We start from the raw sequence: 10,970 nt of genomic DNA, 5'->3' as shown, positions 1-10,970 counted from the left end.
GTGGTGTGTTTCATAGTTTCTTTTTAATTAAAGAGAAGACTCCTTCCTGTATTCATTTTTTCCTACTCAGAGTAGGGGCTTAGATATTTTAGCCCTACAGTGGAATGGGGAAATTAATGTTAATGCTTATATTCACAGATGTAGCAGGAACTCACTCCCCAGTTGCTTTATAGCCTACCAGAAGTATGCAAGTGTAAATCTCTGTTATAGTACCTGAGATAAAAGTTTGCTTCTACTGTTCTGGGCTTTCCTAGTGGCTCAGACGGTTAAGTGTTTGTCTACAATGCAGGAGACCCGGGTTCGATCCCTGGGTTGGGAAGATCCCCTGGAGAAGGAAATGGCAGCCCACTCCAGTATTCTTGCCTGGAAAATCCCATGGACCGCAGACCCTGGTAGGCTACCATCCATGGGGTTGCAAAGAGTCGGACATGACTTTCACTTTTTCTTTTTTCCATTGTTCTAAGCCATTCAAGTTTAATCTACCAGATGGTCTTCTCCTTGGTGCTGTAGAAGTTTCCTTACTGATGATGAGAAAGAGAGGATTATAGTCTATGTGACAATTGCTCCTATACATTAGTCCCCACCTTTGCCAGTAACCATTGTAATGACAAACTTATTGCTTTTTATTCTGTATTTGAGTTTGTGTAATTCCTTTCAAGCAGCATAATCATTTGTTCAACAAAAATTTACCCGATTCCTAATATGTGTTTATCAGAGGTCATATAGCAGTGGGAGGCAGAGGTAAGGATAGACTAATAGAAGGAAAAATATGCAGCCTTTCAGATAAATCCTTTCTCCTTGGCAGTTCTTTATGCTTATTATGTTGACCCCTCCATCATCAGATTTAATAATTGGATAGTCTGATGACCTTGAGATAACTACAGATCAAAGTGGGTTAGATTTGCTCTGAAAATACAAGCTTGGTGAAGTTTGACACAATACTTGTTTTGCACGTAGTAGTGCTTATTACTGAGTAGTTGTTATGTGCTTTTATGTTTTATGCTAATGTCCTAGAGTATGTCCTTCCAGGATACGTGTTTCTACTAGACTGTGAACTCCTTGAATCAGAGAATGGATTTCATTTTTGTAATCCTAAAGCCTGACACAAAACCTGACATATGAAGTGTTTATTGATTGGTTTTGGTTGAGGGGTATGCACCAATGGATAAAGTCTACTGAGTTAGGTTGTACACACTCAGCATGCCCCCAGGTCCCTTTAACACCATTGCTTATCCAGTCCACAGAAGCTGGGCTGGCTTGGAAATGAAAGGGACTGCCTTAGGAGGCTGGGTCTGTCATCACAGTAACCCTAGAGAACCCTAAAATGTCCTAGTCGTTCAGAATCCTGTAAGACCTTGGGCTTCTGACTTAGACTGTCTAGGAGAGGTTTAAAGCTTGTTTCAACTTCATGTTTCAGTTACTTACTGTCTTTGTACTATCTTTACCTTGTAAGATATGGTAAGTAGTGAATGAGGTGAGGTACCTGGCATATCATAAATGTTAAGGACATGATGTTTTCCTATTTGCTCATAATTCTGCCAGGTATAGGCTCTGATCATGGAAATGTTTAATCATTTCTTGGATTGATTGTTTCTTAGTTTCTAAAATAAAGATATTAAGAACATTTAGTTCATGGGTTTGTTATGAGGATCTGAGATAATGGATGTAATGCACTTGGTGGTGGTTTAGTTGCTAAGTCATGTCCAACTCTTGTGACCCTCTGGACTGTAGCCCACCAGGCTCCTCTGTCCATGAGATTTCCCAGGCAAGAATACTGGAGTGGGTTGCCATTTCCTTCTTAGCATTGCTGATACCTAGTAATCACTCAACGTTAGCTGTTGTTACCTTCATAAAGTGGCTTGAAACCACCATGGGTCTTTGGATTATATTTGAAGGATTATTTCAGAGACATGCGTGTCCCCTTGAGCCAGTAAAATAGTGCAGTCCTTTTGGTTTTGTTTACCCCATGAACATGAAGGGGCAAAACTGGGAGTGTACATAGTAAGCTGAGTATGTAGGCTAATAAAGTAGCATATCATTATCAGTTCAGTTCAGTTGCTCATCATGTCTTAACTCTTTGCGACCCCATGGACTGCAGCACGCCAGGCTTCCCTGTCCATCACCAACTCCCAGAGCCTATTCAAACTCATGTCCATCGAGTTGGTGATGTCATCCAACTATCTCATCCTCTGTCGTCTCCTTCTCTTTCCTTCAGTCTTTCCCAGCATCAGGGTCTTTTCAAACAAGTCAGTTCTGCACATCATGTGGCCAAAGTATTGGAGTTTCAGCTTCAGCATCAGTCCTTTCAATGAATATTCAGGACTGATTTCCTTTAGGATGGACTTGGATCCCCTTGCAGTCCAAGGGACTCTCAAGAGTCTTTTCCAACACCATAGTTCAAAAACATCAATTCTTTGGTGCTTGGCTTTCTTTATAGTCCAACTCTCACATCCATACATGACTATTGGAAAAGCCATAGCTTTGACTAGACGGACCTTTGTTGGCAAAGTAATATCTCTGCTTTTTAATATGCTGTCTAGGTTGGTCATAACTTTTCTTCCAAGGAGCAAGTGTCTTTTAATTTCATGGCTGCAGCCACCATCTGCAGTAATTTCAGAGCCCAAGAAAATAAAGTCTGTTACTGTTTCCACTGTTTCCCCATCCATTTGCCATGAAGTGATGGGACCAGATGCCGTGATCTTAGTTTTCTGAATGTTGAGTTTTAAGCCAACTTTTCACTCTCCTCTTTCACCTTCATCAAGAGGCTCTTCAGTTCTTCTTTGCTTTCTGCCATAAGGGTGGTGTCATCTGCATATCTGATGTTATTGATATTTCTCCTGGCAATCTTGATTCCAGCTTGTGCTTCATCCAGCCCAGCATTTCTCATGATGTACTCTGCATATAAGTTAAACAAGCAGGGTGACAATATACAGCCTTGACGTACTCCTTTCTCTATTTGGAACCAGTCTGTTGTTCCATGTCCAGTTCTAACTGTTGCTTCTTAACCTGCATACAGATTTCTCAGGAGGCAGGTCAGGTGGTCTGGTATTCCCATCTCGAAGAATTTTCCACAGTTTGTTGTGATCCACACAGTCAAAGGCTTTGGCGTAGTCAATAAAGCAGTAGTAGATGTTTTTCTGGAATTCTCTTGCTTTCTCAATGATCCAGCGGATGTTGGCAATTTGATCTCTGGTTCCTCTGCCTTTTCTCAATCCAGCTTGAACATCTGGAAGTTCAGGGTTCATGTACTGTTGAAGCCTGGCTTGGAGAATTTTGAGGATTACTTTGCTAGTGTGTGAGATGAGTGCAATTGTGTGGTAGTTTGAGCATTCTTTGGCATTGCCTTTCTTTGGGATTGGAATGAAAACTGACCTTTTCCAATCCTGTGGCCACTGCTGAGTTTTCCAGATTTGCTGGCATATTAAGTGCAGCACTTTCACAGCATCATCTTTTAGGATTTGAAATAGCTCAACTGGACTTCCATCACCTCCACTAGCTTTGTTCATAGTGATGCTTCTTAAGGCCCACTTGACTTCACATTCCAGGATGTCTGGCTCTAGGTGAGTGATCACACCATTGTGGTTATCTGGGTCATGAAGATCTTTTTTGTATATTTCTTTTGTGTATTCTTGCCACCTCTTCTTAATATCTTCTGCTTCTGCTAGGTCCATACCATTTCTGTCCTTTATTGAGCCCATCTTTGCATGAAATGTTCTCTTGATATCTCTAATTTTCTTGAAGAGATCACCAGTCTTTCCCATCCTGTTGTTTTCCTCCATTTCTCTGCATTGATCACTGAGAAAGGCTTTGTTATCTCTCCTTGCTATTCTTTGGAACTCTGCATTCAAATGGATATATCTTTCCTTTTCTCCTTTGGCTTTTTCATCTTTTTTTTTCCTCAGCTATTTGTAAGGCCTCCTCAGACAACCATTTTACCTTTTTGCACTTCTTTTTCTGGAGGATGATCTTGACCACTGCCTCCTGTACAATGTCATGAACCTCTGTCCATAGTTCTTCAGGCACTCTATCAGATTTACGCTTGAATCTATTTTTCACTTCCACTATATAATTGTAAGGGATTTGACTTAGGTCATACCTGAATGGTCTTGTGGTTTTCCCTACTTTATTCAATTTAAATCTGAATTTGGCCATAAGGGAGTTCATGATCTGAGCCAGTCAACTCCCAGTCTTGTTTGTGCTGACTCTATAGAGCTTCTCCATCTTTGGCTGCAAAAGAATATCAATATGATTTTGTTATTGACCATCTGGTGATGTCCATGCGTAGAGTCTTCTCTTGTGTTGTTGGAAGAGGGTGTTTGGTATGACTAATGTGTTCTCTTGGCAAAACTCTGTTAGCCTTTGACCTGCTTTGTTTTGTACTCCAAGGCCAAATTTGCCTGTTACTCCAGGTATCTCTTGACTTCCTACTTTTGCATTCTGGTCACCTGTAATGAAAAGGACATCTTTTTTTGGTGTTAGTTCTAGAAGGTCTTGTAGGTCTTCATGGAACCATTCAACTTCAGCTTCTTCAGCATTACTGGTCAGGGCATAGACTTGGATTACTGTGATATTGAATGGTTTGCCTTTGAAATGAACAGATCATTCTGTCATTTTTGATATTGCATCCAACTATTGCATTTTGGACTCTTTTGCTGACTGTCACGGCTACTCCATTTCCTCTAAGGGATTCTTGCCCACAGTAGTAGATATAATGATCATCTGAGTTAAATTCACCCATTCCAGGCCAGTTTCGTTCACTAATTCCTAAAATGTCACTGATTCCTAAAACTCTTGCCATCTCCTGTTTGACCGCTTCCGATTTGCCTTGATTCATGGACCTAACATTCCAGGTTCCTATGCGGTTTTGCTCTTTATGGTGTCAGACTTTACTTTCATCACCAGTCACATCCACAACTGGGTGTTTTTGCTTTGGCTTCGTCCCTTCATTCTTTCTGGAGTTATATCTCAACTGATCTCCAGTAGCATTCTGGACACCTGCCGACCTGAGGAATTCATCTTTCTGTGTCCTATCTTTTTGCCTTTCCATACTGTTCACGGGGTTCTCAAGGCAAGAATACTGAAGTAGTTTGCCATTCCCTTCTCCAGTGGACCACGTTTTGTCAGAACTCTGTTGACTAAAAAAAGATGTACAACTTGAGAGTTGTGAGTCAAGTTTTATTTGGGGGCAAAGTGAGGACTGCAGCCCAGGAGGCAGCATCTCAGATAGCTCTGAGAGACTGCTCCAAAGTGGCAGTGGGGGAGAGTCAATATATCAGGTTTTGGTGAAGGAGGAGTTCAATACTATGAAGCACTCAATTTACAAAAGGTTTTTTGTTAGTCATGAGGGTCTGATGTCACCATGAAGGGATTTTAATGCTTCTCTAAATATGAAGAGATGTAAGGATTGAGATCATAAAATCTGTTCCTAAAAACATCCAACTATTTAAACACCTGTCCCACCAGGTTCCCTGGTGCACAGAGTGCCTCACTCCACCCTGAGCTCCCTCGGGGATTGTTGAAGGTCACCAGCTATAGCAACATGGTGTTCAATCTATGTAGAGGCAGATGGCAAATGCCTTTGTTGTTCAGTCATTAGCAATCTTCTTGGTAAGTGCCAATCTGTAGTTGACATCTCCATCATGACCCATCCGTCTTAGGTGGCCCTACGTGGCATGGCTCATAGTTTCATTGATTTGGACATGGCTGTGGTCCTTTTGATCAGACTGGGGGCACTGAGTGCAGCAGTGCGTGCATGGGGCCTTTTGAAGGAGGTCGCCATTATCTTCATTACCTACACCATAGTTTGACCTCAGGTCAAACAACAGGGAGGGAACACATCCCTACCCATCAACAGAAAATTGGATTAAAGATTTACTGAGCATGGCCCTGCCCATCATAACAAGACCCAGTTTCCCCCACAGTTAGTCTCTCCCATCAGGAAGCTTCCATAAGCTTCTTCCCTGATAGCTCAGTTGGTAAAGAATCTGCCTGCAATGCAGGAGACCCCAGTTCAATTCCTAGGTCGAGAAGATCCCCTGGAGAAGGAATAGGCTACCCACTCCAGTATTCTTGGGCTTCCCCTGTGGTTCAGCTGGTAAAGAATTGGCCTGCAATGCGGGAGCCCTGGGTTGGGAAGATCCCCTGGAGAAGGGAAGGGCTACCCACTCCAGTGTTCTGGCCTGGAGAATGGACTGTATAGTCCATGGGGCCACAAAGAGTCAGACATGACTGAGTGACTTTCACTTTACATAAACTTCTTATCCTTCTCCATCATTATTATAATATGGCAGATACTTGGGCAACTGCTGCCTTTTCTGTTTAAAAACTATCCTTCCTTTCACTCCCCTATCTCTTTCACTTCATCTTTGTTCTCTTTTCCCTCTCTCTGGCCCTAATCTCTCCTGCCTTGTCCATCCGTATTCTAACTCAAACTTAGGCTTTTTCCTGCCCTTTATTTTATTCTCCTTCCTTTTTCCTCCTTCCCTTCCCAGTGAAGTAGGAATCAAGTCAAGGCTCAGGGTGGTTGAAATGTTTTATTATAAAGATAACAGATGGAAACAAAATCTTGGTAATCATGACATTGTGGACATGTAGTCACTTACAAACAGAGGTAGCTTATGGGTTCCAAGACAGCTAAGTTGCTGATCTAATATTGCTTGACTAGTAAAATCAGTAGATATTCTAGAATTTGACACAGTGAAGGATTAAGTGGAAGCCTTGGGTGCAAAGTGATCATGATTAATTTTGACCCATGCTAAGTCATACAAATATATGGTTAAAGAAAATATTAGCTGATGAGACTGACAAACACTGATAAAAAAATTTCCCATTAAAAAATAGCTTACCTTCTGCTCATTAAACTAATTGTAAAATATACAAGGAACTAAAGAATCTGCCTGCAATGCAGGAAACTGGGGTTCGTCTCCTGGGTTGGGAAGATTCTCTGGAGAAGGAAATGGCAGCCCACTCCAGTATTCTTGCCTGGAGAATCCCATCGACAGAGGAGCCTGGCAGGCTACAGTCCATGGAGCTGCAAGAGTTGGACACGACTTAGTGACTAAACCACCACCATGAAGTAGGAATATGCAGTGTAGGGAATATAGTCAATAACATTGTAGTAACTTTGTATGGTGAGCAATGATAACTAGACTTATGGTGATTATTCCATTGTAGGTTGTACACCTGAAACTAATATGTTAATTATAATTCAATAATTAAAAAAAAGAACGATCTGAATTTTCCCTTGTGCAGCCCTAGGCACAATTCCAGTACTTGTTACTAGAAGCTGTTCTAAGAACTAAGGAAAGGCCCAAAGCCTGGAAGTAAGTCCTAAGAGGAAGAATGGTTGAGGAAAGGGCTGGCTCGGTTAGTTCCCTATTTTCCCCTGATACAGAAAATGAAGTGCATTCCAGATCCAGTATGCTAAGGTCAATTCAGTTTCGGCACATTGATGAGGATCCCTTTGTTTCTAAAATTGATATTGAGGAAAAAGCAGAATGGAGGCTTATGAAGATATCCAGTCAGACTGTTCAGAAGAATAGACTCCTCATCTTTACCATCCTCCTGTCATCAACCAATCATCAGTGAAACACTTGTATTGTCCGCTGCAGGCACTAGTGTTTTACTAAGAGAAGACAAGAAAAAAAAAAGAGTGAGAAAAGGAGAAAAGAAATTTAAGGTGTGGTTATTGCCACTTACAGTTAGAGGTCATACCTGGTTATTTCTGCTAACCATTCTTTCTTCCTTTCTTATATTTATTTGGCTGTGTTAAGTATAAGTTGTGGCATGAGGGATCTTCATAGCGTCATGGATGATCTTTCCTTGTGTCGCCTGGGCTGAGTTACCCCATAGCATGTGGGATCTTAGTCTCCGGACCAGAAATCAAACCCAGGTCCCCCGCACTGTGTGGTGGATTCTTAACCACTGGATCACCAGGGAAATCCCATTCTTACTTTCAAACTTCAGCTTAAAAGTAACTTCTGTCAGACCTTCCTTGACCCCTAGGTTAGTTTATATCTTCTTACCCCCCAGAGCAACATGTACTTCCCTTTTTTTGGACACACAGGACATCTTTAAGCCACCCTGAGGTGGCTCAGCGTTAACAAATCCACCAGCGAGGCAGGAGATGCAGGAGAGGCAGGTTCAGTCCCCTTGAGTCAGGAAGATCCCCTTGAGGAGGAAATGGCAATCCATTCCAATGTTCCTGCCGCAATAATCCCATGGATAGAGGAGCCTGGTGGGCTACAGTCCATGGGGTTGCAAAAGAGTCAGACATGACTGATGCACACACGCCTGACATCTTTTATTACCTGTTTGCTGCTGTCATTGCCATTAAATCCTATGCTGTGCTCACCCCTTTACTCACACCAAGCATAGTGCCTGACACAACTTAGCCACTTGATACATATTTACTACATGGAATTGGCTTGACCTATACTCTAATTATGGCCGTATGAGCTGTATTCAAGGAGAGAAAGAAGATGAAGACAAAATCCCAAATTAATATAATTGGCTCCATCATTTGCAACTAGAATTTGCAAAGGATTACCTAAGTGCTGAGGGAATGTAGAACAGTTGAGTGGCCAAAGTCTTTTTGGACAAGGTGCATGGTGAGCAAGAAAGTTTTGATCTTATGTGTTTCTAATGTGTTACAAACCAAAACATTAGTGAAAAGGGAGTTGTTCAGTTTGGTACAAAAAAAAAAGATGAAGTAGGAAAGGTTGTATTCAATACATTGAAAAATGTGTATTATATACCGTGTGCAGAGAATACAACTGTGAATAAGACATGGTCCTTGCCTTAAGAGCTAAATCTCTTGAAAAGGTGTAAGTCAATAATTGCAATACAAATTAGTGACTGTTGTGACAAAGAGGTAATTATGAAAACTTGAAGATAAAGAGATATTAATTAATTTGGGTCTTAAACAGTAGATAATTGAAGAGAGGAGGAAAAGGCTTTTTCCTGCAATAGGAATAGCATTTGAAAAGGCAAAAGTGTAATAAGCCTGTCAGGCCAGATGGTGCCAACAGAGATTCCAGAGGTGATTAAGCAATGAAATGAAAAGGCCAAGTGTGCTTTTTGTTTGTTTTAAAGGTTAACTAGATCTTTACCTTAAAGGAGAAAAAAAATGCATTTTGGTCAAACATCTCTAGATTCTTGAGTCAGATTTCCTGGCCTTGGTTTCAGGCTCTGTTTCCTATTAGCTGTGTGACCACTTTTTTGTACCTCAGTTTGCTTATTTGTAAAATAGGGTTAAAAATAACACCTGCCTGATAGTGTGGTTATGAGGACAAAATTAGCTACTATATGAAAAAAAAAATTGTAGAATGCTGCCCATAAAAGTGTCTCTTCTTGTGATTACGAAAGTATTATTACTTTCTGCCAGTCAGGGGGTGATTTTGTCATATTTCATTGCCTTCGCCTCATGCTTGAGTGACAAATTTTTGTTTCTGAGTAAGTGCAGCCAAGCCAAGGACTTCCCTGGCAGCTCAGTGGTAGAGAACCTGCAGGTGAATGTAGACGTGGCTTCGATCCCTGGGTCAGGAAGATCTAGAGAAGGAAATGGCAACCCACTCCAGTATCTTGCCTGGAGCCTGGCGGGCTGCAGTCCATGGGATTGCAAAAGAGTTGGACACGGCTTGGTGACTAAACAAGCAGCAGCAGCCAGGCCAAGATTCAAACATACCTAAGTGATGGTTGTGTAACATTTAAGTTTGGAAAGCACAGGTATTCAGAATGTGCCCTATGCGAGGATCACAAATGCTCTTTTTGCCATCAGGTTGGAAGTGGATTTTGGACTGTACACATATGGATAAGGTGACTTTCAAAAGATTAATTTAAAAATTACCTACTTAAAAATTTTACCTACTTAATAAGAGAAAAATACTCATGATAATTTCTAATCAAGTAGCAATAATTCTGGTGATAACTGTATTTGCTTCTATAAGAGTCAGCTGACCAAGCCTTCTGTCATTTTAGCAGTATAGGAACTCACAGTTACCAATAAGCAGTTAAGTGAAGAATTATCTTCAGGAAAGCAATTTCCCACATGTTAAACTGATTTTCTTGAGTTCTTTCTAATTCGATGTGTCTTTCAAGCAGCTGAATTTGTTGATAGCAGGGAGGAATGTCAAGGAAAGTCTTGGTTTTATAATGGAAGAAAGGTAAAGTATATTTACCTTGTATATTTACTCTGATCATTCAGAGTATTGGGGAAACAAGATTTGGAGACCAGGAGTTTAGCTTTTGGTTTCATCATTTATAAACTGTGATTTGGCCAAGCCACTTAACCTCTTTAAGTTTCATATTTGTTATTTTTACAATCCAGGTAGTTTTGAGTGTTAAATGATGCCTGTGAAAGTGTTTTGACACATAATTATTTCATTAACAGATTAAACACATTTGGGTTGAAAAATGATGACAAGTAGTGTACTTGTCTAAACTCAGCAAACTGCCAGGAACTTTAAATTTCATGAAGACATTGCCCTAGCCCTTCAGAGATTTGACTGACTTTTGACTTGTTCAAGGTCCCTAGCCTGGTTAGTGGCAGCCAGAGTCTCGGTCTTGATTGCTAATCACCTAGTCTTTCCTACTACACCACTGTCATTCTTCATTCAGCTTTATGGAAGATAAATGCAAAAACATTGGGCTAGTTGCTGTGGGTGATTCTGATTTATCAGATGCAGATCCTCCTCTCAAAGAGCAGAGAAACTAGTAGGGTAATAGCCATAAATGTATACTCAGAAGCTGGGATGGTAAGTATGAATAAACTATTATGTGACTTGGTGAGGATCAGTGGTCCCTTGGTAGAAGAGGTGACAATTCAATTCTGCTCCAAAAGGCAGAAAGGATTTGTACGTAAGTCTTAGGGCTTAAAATAGGCAGTCCAGGGTTACAGTAAGGTGAACAAAGGCACTGGTCTTAGCCCTCAATAAATTCTAGGAAGTTTAAGGTTTTGTTTTTTGTTTTTT

This window comes from Cervus elaphus, chromosome 21 (assembly GCF_910594005.1).
Source record: "Cervus elaphus chromosome 21, mCerEla1.1, whole genome shotgun sequence".
NCBI lineage: Eukaryota > Metazoa > Chordata > Mammalia > Artiodactyla > Cervidae > Cervus > Cervus elaphus.
The sequence above is the reverse complement of the archived record's forward strand: the minus strand, read 5'-3'. Positions refer to the sequence as shown.